The sequence below is a fragment of the Pteropus alecto genome, unplaced genomic scaffold, assembly GCF_000325575.1.
Source record: "Pteropus alecto unplaced genomic scaffold, ASM32557v1 scaffold17, whole genome shotgun sequence".
Taxonomy (NCBI): domain Eukaryota; kingdom Metazoa; phylum Chordata; class Mammalia; order Chiroptera; family Pteropodidae; genus Pteropus; species Pteropus alecto.
This window is the reverse complement of record NW_006440645.1, coordinates 1,935,638-1,952,900: the sequence shown is the minus strand read 5'-3', so window position 1 is coordinate 1,952,900 and position 17,263 is coordinate 1,935,638. Positions and strand designations below refer to the sequence as shown.

Below are 17,263 nucleotides of genomic sequence, written 5' to 3'. Positions count from 1 at the left end.
AAAGAGGGGGGCAACGGCTCCAAACCCCCTTTATGTTCAGCAAAGGGCGTCGTCGTGCCCACGAACCCCCTCTCGCTAACGGGACATAAACCGTAATGAGAACAAAACATGTTAAAATTCAGTTTAGAATCGTTTTTCTCAGCCTCAGTGGTGCCTTTGGGGCAGTTTATTCGGGGATCCCAAGTTTATCTCCTTAGGGCACCGGCCTCCCGGGTCCAGGCTTCAATTTCTGCCGTGTCTAGCGTCTGGGAACAGGGCGAGTGACATTAACTCAAACTGGTCCCCTGTTGGCGCAAGGCCATCCTGCGGCTGGGCTGGAATCCGCTCTCCGGCCTTGGAGCGGGACACTGGGCAGTGAAGCTCCAGCCCTCGCTCTCTGAGCAACACGGGGGCCCCCAGGACGCGGCCCGCCGCCCTCGGCTGGCACCGCTCAGGCTCCCTGTAGCCCGCACGTCCCCCGCGGCCATGCGGTCTGTCCGCTCTGCTCCCGGGCGTGGGCGAGTCCGCTGTGCCGTCTGTCACACACGCGCCCCGTGCTCCTTGCTGTCGGGGCTCCCCTACGATCTGACCCAGGATTTGCTTGGCTTCGGGAATGTTTGGGGAGCCACCACGTGCACGTAGGGACCCTAGAGCTTCTCGGCGACGGCCCCGCAGCATTGACACGGGGGGCGCATGGACAAAAGCTAGTCTACTTGGGCGACAGTTTGGGGACATTACCTCCCAGGCAGGGACCCAGGGGGATTAGGCAGTCTCACCGAGGGGCGGCTCTTAGCCTCCCATCCTGCGTGACAGTGAAGGGCTGGTGACCGCGGATGACGCTGGGGAGGGACTGAAGGGCATGTTGGCGTGTGCCAGTGTGTGAGGCCACAAGGCCCGCCGGAGCAGGACGTTTACACAGGGTCTGGGGGACACCAGTCGCGGAGCGCATGCGGGCGGGACACCGCGTTGCTAAGGGGCGGTGCTCACACCGCGGGCGCGGCCCTAGCGTAGGGCAGGTGGCCCCAGAGTGGCAGAGGGTCGATGACCCTGACGCGGCGGGGCGGACGGCACAGAGCCAGGCTGCAGTGGCCCTGACAGCACGACTGGCGACATTAAGTCACCGAGGTCTCGCTGCATGTTTGTACAGCACGGAGGGCTCCGGCAGAAACGCACCATGCAGGAGGCGTCAGCTCCGACGCCGGCTGCGGGCGGTGAGAAATGTGAGACGCGCATTTAGGTTCGAGTCCGTTGTGAAAACCAGGTGTTTTGTGCAAAAACGCTCACCAAGAGCCTATATCTTATTTTCTCAAAAGGGAAATAATCATAAGGAAGGATTTATTAACCCTAAAACACTAACCAAGTTCCTAAAAAGTAATAGTAACTGAACTTAGCGAAATGCCTGTATATAGATAAAATTGATCTTATTTGGATGAAAAGGCTTAAATTATTACTTGCCGATAACTAAGTCGCTTTTCCGGTTTGTAGAAATGTATTTACTTTGCCCACCATTCATATGGAAACTGATCTTCGTCATCTTCCGTATAATTCTGACAATCTACCCATTATATTTAGAAAATACCTTGAGATTTAACTGCTCTTTTTTATTGTTGCTGTTTAAAATGTTATATCAAATTTTGGGAACATAAGTGTATATTTTTCTATTAAAAAAAAAATGAGCCAAAAAATGGTTTACTGAGAGAGATACCTATTAAATTTATGTATTGAAAACAAGGTGTTTTCTCCTGGGAGCATATTTAAGTGGCATTTATGCCTGTAAATGCCACCGGCTGAAAGCTGGGGGGACGAGTTTGTTTGTTTTTTTTTTTTTACACCTACAGCACCTGGTCTTCCTAGGTGGTCTCCCATCCAAGTACTAACCAGGCCCAACCCTGCTTAGCTTCCAAGATTAGACGGGATCAGGTGTGTGCAGGGTGGCATGGCTGTCGGAGCATATTTAAGTGGCATTTATGCCTGTAAATGCCACCGGCTGAAAGCTGGGGGGACGAGTTTGTTTGTTTTTTTTTTTTTACACCTACAGCACCTGGTCTTCCTAGGTGGTCTCCCATCCAAGTACTAACCAGGCCCGACCCTGCTTAGCTTCCGAGATCAGACAGGATCAGGTGTGTGCAGGGTGGCATGGCTGTAGATGAATAAATGTACTTTTAATATTTATGGCTGTCTTCAGATTGTTTTCCCAATGTCATAACTCTTTACAGTTCTGCTAGAAAAAGTACCCTTTGCTGTTTACAAGTTCCAAACCCAATCCATGCGACAGCTCTTTCAAGTGTTTTCCCAGGCTGACAGGTGTGAAAGAATTTTTTTGTTATTTTCTAAACCATTTCTGAGTTTGATCAAAGATTCACATATGTTTGATTGCCTTTTTTTAGTATTATTGTCATACGTCTTATATGCTTATTATTCTTCATTATCAGCCTTTCAAATGATTTTTTAAATTATTGGTTCTCAATTTGGGGGATGTTTTGGCCATAAAAATGTTTTACATTTTATTTAGTTAAATATACCTATCTTTTTATTTCCATTTATTACCTTTTTAAAATTGGCCTTTTGAAGATGTTAATATGTAGTTTTCTATCTGTTCACGTAAAAATTATTAGCGACTCTTACACAGGGTGAGCGAGCCCTCTGATTTTTTGTAATATGACTGAGTAGGGGATCAACTTCACTTTCTTCCAGGTTGATATTCATTTTGCCATTTCATTCAATAATCCAATATTTCCAAATTTATCGACACGCAGCCTTAGCACGTGTTTCAGCGTCAGGGCACTAGATGGAGTGAACGCAAAAGCTAAGAGCTAACGGTCAGAAGTGTTTCCGCGTGAAAATACTCTGGAATCGAACATCCGCGAACCCAACAGAAGCCAGCAACAGAGAGCTGTTCGTCAAGTACGGCGTCCTCCCGCCCTGTGACGGCTTCTCCCTCCCCGCCCTCCGGCCTGCGGGCTCAGAGGTCACAGGCTGCGAGTGGACAGGCCGGGATGGCGCAGCGGCATGTCAGGCTCCGGCCTGCCGGGTTCCAAGCTAGGGAGGCGAGAAGCTTCGGCTTTGAGTGAGAGGTCTCCCCCATCCCGCTTCGCGACTCTTCTAATGTCCCCGGCCCTCCGCATCCGCGCCCCTCTCCCCTGCAGCTGTTCAGAGGAGGATGCTGTCACTAGCATCCGGGAGGTTTGCGGCGGGTGCCGGGGGAGGCCTTGGCGCACAAAATGAAGCCGTTTCTTCTTCCTCCCCCTCCCCCTCCTCCTTCTCCCCCTCCCCCTTCCTCCTCCTCCTCCTCCTCCTCCTCCTCCTCCTCCTCCTCCTCCTCCTCCTCCTCCTCCTCCTCCTCCTCCTCCTCCTCCTCCTCCTCCTCCTCCTCCCCCCAGATGCCCCGAAGTCCCCCGCCGCCCCGGGCAGCGGCCTCTGAGCCTCTCACTCGGCTCGGAGCTGCTCTGTCCGTCCTCGATCCTTCTGCCGCGTGCGATGTCACCTGGAAACAGGACACCGGCACGTTCCCCACGGAGCAGCGCGGCGCGCTCCACGGCGCCGCCAGCCGCCCCAGCTGGGGTCTTCGCACTCCCGCCCTCGCCTTCCTCCTCCTCCCGTGTCCGCGGAAGCGTCTGGAAAGCGTTCTCTCCGCCACCGGCCGGGCCGCCGTTAGGTTTCAGGAGACGCGGAAGGGTCGTCCTGTGGCTGCGGGTCTCACGGACCCGCGCGCGCCCCGTCCGCGTCTGTGTGCAGGTCTCTCCTCTTCATCACTGTCACTTCTCTCCTTCACTGTCCCCATCGAGTCTCAGTTTAGTTTCTTTCGTTGTTTGGACAGTATTTTCTTTTCTCTTCTGTTTTTCGAGAGACAAAGGACGATGACTCCAACGATAGCAGTGGCCAGAGTATCGTCCTTTTTCTTACACCAGCCCCCCGAAACCCAGTCCCTGCAGAGTGGCACGAAGAGGACCAGGGGACACATGCGCATGGGGACTCACTGCAGAAGAAGACCCCTGAGCTTAGGGGTCTTTTTAAAATGGGCAATAAGCCTGCCTGGCTTTTGTCACACAGAGAGACATTGTTACAACGGCCCCTGACGAAGGCTGCCCCTTCATACCTGTCTTCCGAAGCCGCTCACGATTCTGGTGTCCTCGAGAGGGTGCCCGGGCCCAGGCGGTTGCTCAGGCGACCGCAGACACGGCCAGGCCCTGGGAGCCGGTTCCCTAACCCTCCTGGTTGACGGTTCTCTCTGTCCCCAGACGCCTCCTGGGACCCTTCTGCTCCGCGCAACCCTTTCTCTGCGCGCTCACCTGCAAACCTGAGGCCGCTCCCCCTCGCTTTCCGAAGATTTCCGAAGAAATCAGTGTATCGATGATCCATTTACTATAACGGCCTTTTGGTTTCGTCCGTTTTTGTCCATGATCCGAACCTCGACTCCGCCTTCCGATGGCTCGTGAAGTCGAATGTCACTTCATGATGGTGGGGACTTACTTTCAGGTGTTTTGGGTATTTTTTTTATCCCGACGGGTATATGTAAATTTCTAAATTCCAGTATGGCCAACAAGATCGATGTCTGACATCTGATTTCGTTTCTTTTTTTTTCCTTCATGGTTAAGTTTTTATTTATTTATTTTTTTATCGGAGAGTTTGAAAGTTTTTTTTTTTTTATTCTTTAGGTAGAAAATTGTACTGTGTGGTGACTTCGGCCTGTGTAATTTTTCATCCGTCCGCCTGAAAGTAGGTTCGCCCTTCCAGTTGGCACACTCACATTTTTCTTTTACGCAGGGATTTTTACTGTTCCTATGTGTTTAATTATCATCGCTCTTTCATATCATCACTTTGCCCACTTGGGCCGATTATATCAGACCTCCTGCTCCTCATCTCATGCCCAGGATTTCTGTCTCCACACGTATTCGCTGTGCCGTGAGAGATTTTTTTTAACTTCGACTTTCAGACCCATAAAATGAGTCTTAGGAGTGACGTGTTCTCGTCCCTTAAATGATTTACTGATTCTTTTACTTTGCTAAGATAAACGTGGCTCTGGAGCGACTCGCTTTTGTGTGAGCCATTGGATCTTCTTAAGCGCTTTATCATTTAGTTATTCAGCTATTTTACACCTGAAATAACTCGAGTGACTCTGTGCCTTTGATTTTCACATTCTGAAATCTGCCTCACCTTGTCTCTCGACTAGACGTGTCTGTTGTTTCTAAATCTAGGAACATATTTTGGCTCAGATGCGGTTATTCAACTATTTTTTTTCGGGATCCCTTAGGCAGGGAAAGGCAAAGGCACCTTGTCCCTATGGAACGGAAATGACTGATGTGGCTGTTCACATTCCCCTGGGCTTGGCTAACCCTGAGACGGGCCTCCTCTGACCAGAGACCCTGATCTCTGTTTTCTTAGAGCATTTGCGTTAGCAAACTTGTGATTATAAATTCTTTTGGCTCCCCGTTTTTTAAAGCTTTTTTTTTCTCGCCATTTTACAACCCAGGAATGTCTTCTTCAGACACCTGGGAGTTATTCCTCTGAAAGGCAATTGTCAAGGAAGCCAGCGCCCCATCTTCCAGCCGGTGGGCACACAGGGGCCCAACTCCTGCGGGTCCAGGTCACAAACACGTGGCTTAATCACAGAGAAAGTAGTTGCAAATCCAGAAATAACTCAAAGTGCTTGATGCAACCGACTGATACTTGTGCTGCTTCTGGAGTTCGCGTCGGCACTCGGCGGGTGGGGGCGGGGGCTCCCTCTTCCTTAGCGGAGTTGAATTCAGTCTCCCTCCTCTTGTGATGGTCTTGCATAAAGCCGCCTTTGCTTGGTTAACTTAGGTGCAATTTCTGCTGTGCCAGAACCTCGGACGCCTGCTGCTCTGTGTCTTCTGTCTCGGGGGCAGGAGAAGCTCAGCTCGCCAACCAGTCTCCCTTTGGGCTGGCTGGAGTCAAGGACCCTCGTAACCCCCGTAGGGGCCTCTAGCCATCCCATGGGCGAAGCCCTCCGAACGCCAGGCTCGCCCTGGATCTGCCACATCCCAGGTCTCACCCTAGACCCTGATGCCTTTTCTAGACAGACGCCCAGCCCCATCCATGTGATGAGCCGGCTGGCTGCTGAGTCACGCAAACCCTGGGATCTTCAAATTATACGGGAGTAGTAAATATTTATAAATATTCTAAAAAATATGAAAATGGCCAAGTGAAAACGAGAATTCCTACCTTATCATTTCTTTCCCCCAATCCCATTGTTAGGGGTTTGTCGTAAAAATGCAGACTTTTGTATTGATTTGTTTTATTTTGTACAAACGTACCATCACGCTAATTTTTCCCTGCATCTCATTTTACTCACTGATGTAGCTTAGGTATATTTCATCCTAAAGTCTTAAAAATTGGTACTTCTGAGGTCCTTGCGGACCGCACCTCCACATCAAATGCTGGGCAAAATTAAAAGCACTTATCGAATCAGAATATGTTGGCACACACAGGTATCAGATGCCTCGGAGGGATGGAACTCAGCATCCAGGAGAACGCACTTCCCTTGGCAGGTTTCATGAGCCTTCGCTTTGAGCCGAGTTTTCTTTCCTTGGTGCTTTTAAATTTCAGTCGGAACACCAGAAACTGCAGGAGAATTATTTTATTAAACTACAGGTGAATTGGTTTAAAATCCATGGGCCGATTTGGCAAATTGGTCATAATGACAAATTGTTCAACATGACACATTGGTCAAAAATGAATACTTCTGGTTATTGGCTTCAATTATTTTTAAATTTTGTGCAACATGAGGATGCTTTTGCAGTTTTTATGCACCTTTAAGTATTTTCATCCTCTTATTATCAAAAGTTTGTGGGGAGGAGTAATTTTGCGTGTGTGTGAACTCCGGGAGGGTTTAAGGAATTCGTACAGGTTTCTGACCACTTTGGTTTAATTTTCTTCTCTACGCATGTCACTCTGTGCGCCTTGAGATTGTGTGTCCTTCCTTCTGTCACTTCGATCTTGAAAGCAGAAATTCTTTGAAATTGTACGATATAATGGCATAGAAGGATAAAAGTTATGTTTCAAATGTTGCTGGAAGAAATTGCCTTAGAGTAAAATACATATGCAATAGGAAAAGTGAAAAACATAATTAAAATAAAAGAATAGACATGGTCAACAGAATATGAATTAATTTTAAAATATAAAAACTTCAGAAAGCCGAAAGTGTTATTCAAATGAGTTTTAAAGTTTTGAAACTGGCCTTTTGACAAATCGCCTGGAGCTAGAAATAAAATTAAAAATTCATGAACGCAAACAAAAGCATTCTGGTTAAAAGAGAATTTTTTAAAAAATAGAAGGAACAGAAATGCAAAAAGTACATAAGTTGCAAACACCCCCATGAGTACAAAGAAAATATACAGAAAGCCATAATCAGCGTCTGGAAGTATCTTTGTCATTTCAACGCCTTTCGTTTATGACCCCGTCAGCTACCTCCCATTTATTTTTGTATAAATCACTTAGCAGTTAGCACGCATGATGCCTAAGTGTCCACCAATAACCTCAAATACGTTTTCTGTGTCTGTGGAAGCAACAAACTCTTCTCACCCATCCGTGAAATAAACGGAAGTATGAGTTCAAATCTCCGTAGGAGAAACTTGGCTCAATTCGATATACAGTTTGAAATAATAAAATAGGTTTTATTTGTGGCTTATCGGTTGCCTATTATCTTCATAGACAAATTACATATCTAATAAAATCAACTCAAACTAAGTTCCTTGGGAATTTTGTTTTCGTATACTAAAGCGGGCGGATTTAAGTCACATGTGTCCTTTGTATCTGTTGGTAGTGGCGGAAGCTTGTGCCATCTGTCCGTGCTTCTGATTCTCCTAGGTTCTGAAGCCGGCAGCTCATCGCAGGGCAGGCTCGAGACTGTCACAGGACTGTCGTGGTCAACTTGTCCGGACGGGACACAACGCCACTTCCAAAGAATGCTTCTTCTAGAAATAAGAAAAAAAAACTGTTTAGCTTTGGGGAAAATGGAGTCATTTCTTAAAATGCAAGACATCATTAAGAAAAAGCCTTTCCTTAGAAAACTAAAGTTATGTTGAGAAAGTTTTGACCATTCCAATAAAATTCAACTTCTAAGAGGTCATCACTGAAAAATATTTCCTTTCTAAAAAAGAGTTTTACTTCAGACAAGCCAGGTATAACATAAAATCCACACTTAGAGGAATCATACACATTAAGATGCCCAAAGATTCGAATGCGTCCGCTCAGTATAAACCCGACGTGGAAAGGCAGAGCTCTCTGTACGTGGGTGGCCCTGTGGCTTTAGTGTGGGCTGAGATGGGAAAAGGAACATTCCACTCTGGGGTAAGCAAGCATGAACCCAAGAAAACTCTACGGGAAAACGGAATGCAACCTGCCGGCGGACTCAGGGCAGCGTCCCCAGAATGCTAATAAGGCGCGGTCAAGTGCGTCCTAAGACTGTAGCTTGTCGCCACTTTCCTACTACTTTACGCTCAGTTCTCAAGTCCTTGTAGATCTTCACTACGGTAGGAAGTAGTTTAAGAAAGATGCTTCGTCGCTTTGACTTTCTTGAGGAGTCAAATAGGAAATAGTCTTTAAATACGAAGGAATAGTCTTTAAATACGAAGAAAATGGACAAACTAGAAGAATGCAAAAAACGACAGTATTGCTAGATAAATCTCAGACGTCTATGGAGGGTTACTGGTTGGAAAGTTTTCTCTGGAAAGTAATATCAGCTTAAGAAAAACAAATTCCTTCAATGAAAAAAAGGAAAATCGATTACATTCAAGGTAAGTCATTATTTAGAATGTGTGTGTGTTCATAGAAGATATACATGATAGATGATTAATATAGATACAGATAGAGGCTAGATCTAATACTCCATATTCTGACTCCATAATTACGGAAATCCCTTTCGTTTACTGAAACTCACAAAACAAAAAGAGTTGGGATAATAATAGCATTTGCTTATGTCGGCAACTTCTCAGGACTCCGTGACGGATACAGTAAGTTGGGCTCTCCACATTATGAAATCGAGTATTAGAAGAGACCCAGAAACCTCTCGCACATACACCCACCACTCGACAACCAACAACAGGAAACGCATAACTTTCATCATCATGTATTTATTTTGCATGTTATCGCTCTGTAAAAACTCGATCTTTCGTGTCTTTGTTCACTCAGCACAGTGCCTGGCAGGAGCAGCCATGTTGTGTGTGGCGGCACTTTGCTCCCATCGCGGTGTGACACTCCATCGGAGGATTGTATCACAACTCCTCTGTCATGTCTGCTCTTCAAGGACGTGGGGTCGCTTCCCTTTTTTTGACGCAGAGAAACGGGGCTGCCGTGAGCATGGTGACATGTGTTCGCTCGGCGTAGTGGGTTCACCAACTACAAGTCCAGGATTCGTGCTTTGGCTTCAACTGCAGTTTCTGGTTTTGATATCCTAATGGAATAAAAACATTTGTGAAACCGTCGGTGCAGAATCTATTGATATTTTTATGACTCACACCCCCTCCCCCCATCCTTTATTGTGGTCTGGCCCGTGAGCATTCTGAAAACAATTTTAAGTGACATACCCACGTTCATCTCCTGTTGCTAGACAGTGCAGCTTAGTTTTTACAAAAACATCCGTCTTTGTTGCGCATTCGTGTTTTTTTTTTATCTGCATAATATTTACTGAAACAAATAGGGCCTGAAGCAAGCCCAGCTGCCTGTGTTAAACAGAAGTCTTTCGGAGGGGGGTGGAGGCTCGGGTCTGCGGAGGGTAACTGCACCCAGAAAGCCTGTTTATTGGAAAAGACAAATCTATTTTGGTTTTCTGTAATTTTATTTTTTTCGCCTTACTGTTCTTTCTTTTTTTCAACATACGCTCTGTTGGTGAGCCTCCTCCTATGCGACAAGGTGGGACACAGAAAAGGCGGGGGAGGCGAGAAGTAGGGGCGCGAAGGAAACACACGCTTGGGGATGAGCTCAGGTCAAACTTTAAACTGGAGGCCACCTTCTGAAGCCACTACCTTCCTGCCCGCAGCCCCTCCCGGTTGCTAGGTGTCTCGGTTGCTAGGTGTCTCGGTTGCTAGGCGATGTAAAGCGAGGAGCTCAGGCCTCCTTTCATCAGTGGAACTGAAACGGAAGTAGTTAGGAAGTTAACGCCTCCAGGAGGAGACCCCGACTCCCATCTGGGCCAGATAAGTTGGCCCTGCACTTTCTTCCCCTCTAGTGTGGATTCAATGATGTAAAAATCCCTTGAAATCAGTGACAGTGTCTTTTTTTACTAAACAAATAACAGCTACAACATACTGGGCACTCAGGATGTGCCAGCAAATGTCGCCCTTCATCGTTTCTAACTTATTTAACTCCCAAAATAATGTTTGACGCAGACATTATGATTCATCCCCCTTTTACAAATAATTGAAACATGGCACGTTCTAGTAATTTTCTCATTGTCACGGGATGTAGGTCAAGAATGTGTAAAGATGATTGTCACTCTGTGCGCCTTCTCACGTGGCTGAGCACAGGGTAATTCACGCTCATTTGATGTTAATTGATGTGTGATTGACATACGTGGGGGACTGGAAAGCTGCGTCGTGTCTTAATCTCCGGAACCTTTCAAAGTTACCTCAGTGGAGAAAAGGTCTTTGCAGATGTAATCATGTTCAGGAAGATGGAGACGCAATGAGAGACATTTGCATCCATTCTAGGTTTTTGCATGAAAATGTTTCAGATCCCATATCCCCGATTAATAAATATTTTTACCCACCTCTGAGACAGTCACCGACATAAGTCTGCAAGTTATCTTTCAGAGTTTGTCATCTTCTATTTTTGATGCAGGAATTTCCTAAAAGAAATACATAAAATCTCCCAAGTCACAGCAAATGTAACGATGACCACCAGCTGGGCGAGGTCTTGTCCCGGGAGGCGGGGCCTTGGGCAGCTGGCCCCTCCCCACCAGCTCAAAGGGTGAGGCCTAGTCTGTCACTCCTCTCTGCGACATTTAGTGATTTTTTTCCCTCCGAATTTTGAAATAAAAAAGTAATATCTAGTGGGACAATCAGGGAACCCCCCCCTCACTTGACACCCACACCTAAATGAAATCAAACTGTGTGCTGTGCCCTTCGGCGCGCCTGGCCATGGTGTCTGGACAGCGGGACTGAGGTGCGGGGGCAGGACCGGCCGTGGCGGCCGCCGGTGCGTGAGGCGGGAGCCTCCCACGCGTGACCGGCCTCAGCCCGCCTGGGCCGCGCACCTGCTCCTCATTTCCCGCCCCGCCGCCCGCAGGTGGCCCAGTGTCTGGAGGCGTCTCCTGAGTCAGGCCGCCGTGGGGCAGAGCGCTCTGCGCTGTTTCGCAGGGCGCCGCTGTCCCCTCTCCTGCTGGCCGCTGAGGGGTCTTTCTCCGATGTTTACTGGGGGAGGCTGGCGAGCTTGTGGGGGGCGGTCTCCAAAACCGTGGGGGCCCCACGCCAGGCACCCCGGACTTCACTCTGCGTGCTCCCCGGCCCTCCAGCTCTTCCTTCTGCGCCAGCCCGACAGGTGAGTCCCCGTTCCCCGGGTGCCCCGGCCGCTCCCCAGTCTCGGGCGGGGCGCCCTCTTTCCTCGTCCTCCTGCGGGTCCCAGAGGTGTCATGACGTTTCCGGCCTCGGTGTGACCTCCCGGCTCCTTCCACGTGGAGCCAGGGCCGGAGTGGGCGCCGTCCTCCCGGCCCCGCTGCCCGGCCCCGCCAGGTGCTCCCCCAGCGGTCAGTCCCCACACCTGCCCTGTCCCCTCTCTTGTGGCTGTCGCCTCCCATCGGGGCCCCCGTCACGCAGGTGTGACAGTCCCCACACCTGCCGCGTCTGCTTCTCGTGCGTGTTTAGACCCACCTGTGGGAAGGTGCGCGTGGTCGCCTGGGCGAGCGGAAGCGGTGTCACATCCGGGGACTGCGGAGGGCGATGGGTCCCCTGCTTCCTGTGGCGGGTCTTGGTCCCTGGGGGCCAGTCCCCTGAACTGTGATCGTCACAGGGCCGCGCGAGGTCCCCCTTGGTGGGTCAGGGTGGAAGGTGTGAGTGGGGTCTCCGCCTCCCCGGTGGAGCGTCAGAGCCCCTGCCGTCGGGTGTCCCCAGGGTGTCCCCAGGTGGCGCTGGTCTAGCCGCATCTCCCCAGGGAGGGCGAGCTGGCTGAGGACAAGGGACGCCCCCCATGTGGGATGGTTCGTGTCCCCTCTGCGTGCCGGGGCCTCCTCCCTCAGGTTCCTGAGATCCTGGCCAGATGCCCTGAAGTAGAAGTCTGCACGGTGGGGGCGCATGACGGGTGGGGGGTGGGGCTATCACCTCCCAGACTGGGTCCCCCCCCCACAGTTTCTATACTGCCTGTCCCTCCGGTTTTGGGGGGCATGGGGAGAGAGCGTCGCCCTGCAGGCTCGCTGCTCTTCCAGATTTAAGAAGCGTTGTCTTCAGTCTGTTCAGCTTTTTACTCGTTAGGACAGTGGTGACTTCCCAGCTCCTTACAGCAACCTGCAGCGTCACGGTCCCTACGGTCGTCTGGGGTTTGGCTTGTTTTGCTAAAGCGACGTTTTTGATGGTCGCCTCTGCGTTGGGCAGGTGGGAACAGGCGCAGCTCGCCTTTTCAGGCGGTGTACCTAGGGTCGCTGGAAGGGACCACAGCCCAGGTGTTCGCTCTCACCTGGAGGGCGGTGGGTTGTTCCTCTGCCACACAGTTTCGTTGTTAATGCCCAGTGTTGGGTCCCGTCAGGTGAACATCGTGGAAATGTCTTTCTGTGGACCACGTCCTACTTTCTCTAGGATAAATACCTAAACGGAGGCCTTCTAGGTCATAGGGTAGCTGCATGTTTAACTTTATGAGACTCTAAAAACTGTCTCAGTGAATAACTGAGCAGTCCAGGGTCCCCATGCCCTGATTAATTCCTGTGTCTCAGAGACTCCTCTGAGCTTCAGCCACTCCAGTGTCTCTGAAGTGGTAGTTTCAACATGGATATCTCTGAGCACTCCTGGCATCAATGTGGTTTTTATGGTGCGGTGGTCAATTTTATATTTATTTGTCAAACTATATTATAAATTCTGGATACCATTCCCTAGAAGTCTACCCCAAAACATTTTCTTAATGTCTGTGCTTTCCTTTTATTTCTTAAATATTGCCTTTGGATGAACTAAAGTGTTTAACGAAGTCGAGGTTGTCAGCTACTTTTAACGGCACATCGCATCGTCGCTGAGATGCCTTTGCCCACCCCAAGGCTTCGCACATGGTCCTCTCTGTTTTCCCAGAGGATTTACAGTTTTACTTGTATGTTTTATGTCTACGATCCATTGAGAGATAATTATTGTATGTGGTGGGAGGTATGAGTGGAGGTTTACTTTTTCCCACAAGTTTATTCTGTTGTTTTATATCATCTGTCGAAAATATATTTTCCTTTCTCCGAATTTGGCACTTTGGTTGAAAAACAGACTGTAATCTCTGGACTTTCTATTCTGTTCCAATGGTATTTCTGTCTAATTTAATGCCAATACCACAGCGTCATGGTGAGTATAACTTTTTAATAACTATTGAAATACGATAACTCTGTGACCTTGGTCTTCTTTGAAAGATTACCTTTCCTATTCTAGGACCTTTGCCCTATGCACACACGTTAGAACCGGGTAGCCAATTTTCATCAACCAAAAGCCTGTTGACATTTTGGCTGAAATTGCATTGACTTTCCAGGTCAATTTGGTTAGAATTTGTGACGTTTTGCAGTCTTCACTGTAGAAGCCGCGCGTGCACAGGCGCACCTCGTAATTATCTCAGAGGTTCTGGATCACAGCATAAAGTCAGAATCCCAGGAAAGCGAGTCGTGACGTTTTTGCTGGTGGAGGTTCTTGCCTCCAGTTTGTGACAATCACAGCCTCCGGGAAGTGTGATGAAGTGAAGAGGCACAAACCAGAGGTCTGTGTGTGTTTCGTTGTGTTTAGTTACTTTCTTCAGCGGATAAAGGTTCTCAGTTGGGGGAGCTGAGCTCGGAGGAGGGGAGGGGCAGAACCCAAGGGAGTCGTTGTAACAAACTGTTTAACATTTATCGCTGTTAGCTTGGCGACGATCGTGTGAAATCCAGTGAAGAAGCGAGGTCACAAACCTTCACTGACTCCGGAAGTTATATGTGACCCGATGTGTCTACCTCTGCGAATGCGAATTTCCCGTTAGGCAAAATCTCGTACGATGCGACAGCGCCTTTGCACTGACTGCGAGAACGGAGATATGTTCTTTAGAAGTCGTTGTCACAAAATCAGAAAGGTTCCTTCCCTGAACAAGCATAACCTAAATCGTCACCGTTTGGGTCACCCAGGTGACCCAAAGCTTCGAACCCCAGCTTACCCGTCGTCAGCTGAGCTTGAATCCTCTCAGCTGTCGTTATACTTTGTAAAGAGGACGTTTCTAACCGCATTTTGAGAGACAGATGGAGACCTCGAGACGTGGTCACCCTCCCCGGGGAGGCGTCTGTGGGAACCGCAGTTAACTGAGGGCCCCACGTGCACCGCGGTGGTGGACGTCCAGCAAGTGGACGTCCCCTCCTGTAGCGCACACCTGAGTGGCCACGGCTGATGCTGTCGCTGGCGAACAGGACGCGAGAGTCAGCCCAGCGACGATCTTCTTAAAGCCTTACTCCAAAGCTTCGGCAGCGTAGCCAGAGGTAGAAATCGCCTTGGTACCCTCTGAGCTGCCGGTCGGGGTCCCTCGCCCGGCGCATCCCACGCGGATGGTGTCACATCTCGGCTCAACCATTTATTCCACGGGCATCGCCTGTTGCTTTCCCCACGTTGCTTAGAGACCGGCGAGAAGAGACGTAGCTTAGTAAACCACAAACCAAACGCGGCCGGTGGCTGAGACTGAGTTTCCAAGAGAAGGGGACTCGGCGGACGCCCGTGTCGGCCTCTGCCACGAGACCCGAGCGACAGGGAGGGACCGACCAGGCCCGGTTCTTACTCTGCGCCGCATGAAGCAGTGGACGGCTTCGCTGGACGGCAGGGCCTCGGTTGACGAGCTTGAGAAATGCTCGTGTTCAGACATATGGCTTCTTCAGCTGGGATGGGCGAGGCTATGGGATAGTGGGAAAAAACAGCGAAAAACGGTCCCTTGACTTCACAGGTCACACGGACTTCTGCGCCCCAGTGTCCTTGCTCAGAACCCAGGCAGAGAGCATTAGCTCTGTCCGGACAGCACCGGTGGTCATGCAGAATAGCGGGCGTGGTGACCGCGGTGACCATGGCGACGCCTAACGTTTCCGCTCAGAGGTGGCACGTGTCACTGCCTCTTGCATTTTTCTCATAAAAGCAAGTCACTCGAGCAAGCTTGAGGGGTGTGCGACACAGGAGTAAGGACCCTCCGCCGGGACGGCAGAGGGCAGTCCCGGGCCATAGAATGGACGCAACGATGCTCACGCCACTGACGGACGGAACGATGCTCACGCCACTGATGGACGGAACGATGCTCATGCCACTGACGAGCTTCAGTGTAGCGTTCGGCTGTCGCAGCGTGTGGCGCTGCGTGTTCGTACCGCGGATCGAAAGGCAGCGAGTTTCTAGTTCCTTTACCAGAGCTGGATTCGGTCTCATTCCTACGACTAATAAAATACGTATAACGTATGTATATATGTATGTACTTGGGAATGTTATGGATACTGTCATTTAAAAACCTGCCACATAAAAATACTAACATTAAAGACATTCATGACGGGCCAAGGGTTTTTCCTACTCTTTCCTCTCCACGGAGACTCTGTGTTTAGATAATTAAAGATCAGATTCGGACAAAGGGAAAGTAAAAACTACGTTAATCCAGAAGGAAAAGGAAGTGGGCGCACGTGGCAGACAGCCCTGGGTGTTTTCGACGTCTCATGTTCCAGTGTGACACGGCTGCTGCGGGTGCGGGACGCATGGCCCCCCGGGGGGGGACCCCATTTCTCACACTCTTTTCCAACTGAGCGTGGATCTGTGGCAAAATTTTGGCCAAAGATATGTAACTGGAAGTGTCTCGTGGCGGCTTCCAGAAGCCTTTCTTAAAAAAACAAAAACAAAATAAAAAAATGAAACGCATCCGCCCCGTCCTTCTTTGTCCCTCAGCCTCCACGTAGGAGCGTCCGTGAACCAGGATGGCAGGGGACGCCCGCGGGGACCAACAGCGGGGCACGGAGCCCGCCACCGCCTGGCCCCACGCGGCCGGGCCCTGACCACGGCCCTCCTGGCCGCACTTCTACGAGAGGAAAACAAGCCTCGCCTTGCTTTGGAACCGTCTGGAAAGGAGCAAAGAAGCCACCGGTCATCAGAAATGCACATCTCTGTTTCACAGGGGGAAAGCAATGTCAAACGCCATCTGCCGAGGGGACTGCGTCTCCAAGCCTTCCTCCCTCACGGGTGACAGGGAGGGGTTTAGGGCTTCCAGGCCCCTTCCGTTTTAACTGCTGAGAATAGTACTCAATCAAAGGCATTTTCATGATGACACAGAATTCAAAGGGGACACTTTAATTTCCACTTAAAATGGGATAATTATTGGCTTCCTCTGTGCAGAGTATACATTTGAAACGTAAATGACAAAGAGGAGGCAAAGCCCACATTCACCCCGCGGATGACGGGTTCAGAGACAGGATCCAGCAGCCCGCCTGTCGTTTCTGTCATTCAGTTCTTCAGGCCGCAGACACGGACGAAGAAACGCCGGAATCACCTGGAGAGCGCCCTGGAACCACAGCCCGGCGGATGCTGCGCAGAACGTGTAACAAGTGCGCGTTCCCGCTTCAGGAGGCAGCACGAGCTTCCGTTTGCAGAGACGATGGAGCGCGTGTGGGGCGGGTGTCTGCTGACGGATGTGGCACTTTGGGACTGAAGAGGGATGCAGAGGGTCCGCAGAGAGCGCCTCGGTTTCCTCCCTTCCCCAGCCTGGTTGCCTTGACCCTCGCTTGAAACCTGGTAGAGCTGCACCGCTGCTTTTAGCTGTGTTTTCCACCCACCTCCTATGGCCGCACGCATGGAATGTTCCAGAATGTCTGGTTGTACTAGTTGCGGTGAGCAGAGGTTAGTTCATTCCGGCTCTAAACAGCATCGTCTCTGTCTGGGGACGTGGCGGACGGTTCTGGGGGTCAGGGAGGGTCATCCCGCTCAGCTGTAAATGGCAATCCCCCCACTCGTAAGTAGAAAAAGAGAATTTCAAAATCAGATTCAATATTTGTATTTTGGTATCATTTCATTTTTCCCTTCTCTGTATTTATATATGGGGGGCGGTTTGTTTTTTTTAGGGTCTCCCCAGGAGTTCTCCTTTAGCTGTGCACCAAGGCTGCTCAGAGGCTCGAGCTCAGGGAGCAGGA

The 17,263-nt window shown here is 50.0% G+C and overlaps 1 non-coding gene and 1 pseudogene across 1 annotated transcript; both read right to left on the bottom strand.

Moving 5' to 3' along the window:
* Positions 1 to 1,808: 1,808 nt before the first annotated feature.
* LOC112484658 lies at positions 1,809 to 1,927 on the bottom strand (annotated as a pseudogene).
* Positions 1,928 to 2,008: 81 nt separating this feature from the next.
* On the bottom strand, positions 2,009 to 2,127 carry LOC112484655. Its single transcript, XR_003048105.1, has one exon. It is a non-coding gene; the product is annotated as a 5S ribosomal RNA (ribosomal RNA).
* Positions 2,128 to 17,263: the final 15,136 nt, after the last annotated feature.